Source organism: Vittaforma corneae, assembly GCF_000231115.1.
Source record: "Vittaforma corneae ATCC 50505 unplaced genomic scaffold supercont1.200, whole genome shotgun sequence".
In the NCBI taxonomy this organism is placed as follows: domain Eukaryota; kingdom Fungi; phylum Microsporidia; family Nosematidae; genus Vittaforma; species Vittaforma corneae.
In genome coordinates this window covers 1-555 of record NW_006890033.1, presented here as the reverse complement: position 1 = coordinate 555, position 555 = coordinate 1, and the positions used below count along the sequence as shown (strand labels likewise).

The 555-nt window shown below is 40.9% G+C and overlaps 1 non-coding gene across 1 annotated transcript; it reads left to right on the top strand.

The window, feature by feature from the left end:
- The first annotated feature begins 38 nt into the window (after positions 1–38).
- Positions 39–154, top strand: VICG_02302. The gene has a single exon (XR_552280.1). It is a non-coding gene; the product is annotated as a 5S ribosomal RNA (ribosomal RNA).
- Positions 155–555: the final 401 nt, after the last annotated feature.

Here is a 555-nt window from a genome sequence, read left to right as displayed (position 1 = left end):
GGAGACTGCTATGGAGCGGGGGAAGTGGGGACACATCTACGGCCATATCCGCTGGAAAGCACCGGAACCCATCTGAACTCCGCAGTTAAGTCAGTGCGAGCCGGTCCAAGTACTGAGGTGAGCGATCTCTCGGGAACGGTCGGTGCTGTAGTTTTTGGCTTTTGCTTTTCATTGGTGCTGGAAGACAGTAGTCTTATTACACGATCATTCTTAAAACACCAAGACCAGTACTTAGCTAGGAAATATAAAAATATTCAATAAATGTTCCTTTTTATTCGCTTTTTCTAACTATACGCCATCGTATTGCCAATATTCAATCACTGTGCTAAGAAACTTGCTGGATATCCGAAACATATCCTGCACCTTTTCATTCTAATTTTCTAATATTAGATCCATCCAACGACATTGTAAAGGATAATAGCACAATAGAAAAAATCGCAAAATATCACATGTTTGACTCGGAATAAGACTAGAACTGTGTTCAACATAGACTAATTGACATCAGGTGAATGCCATTTCCATCGTGTTGTGAATAGATTGTTTACACCAGGCTCT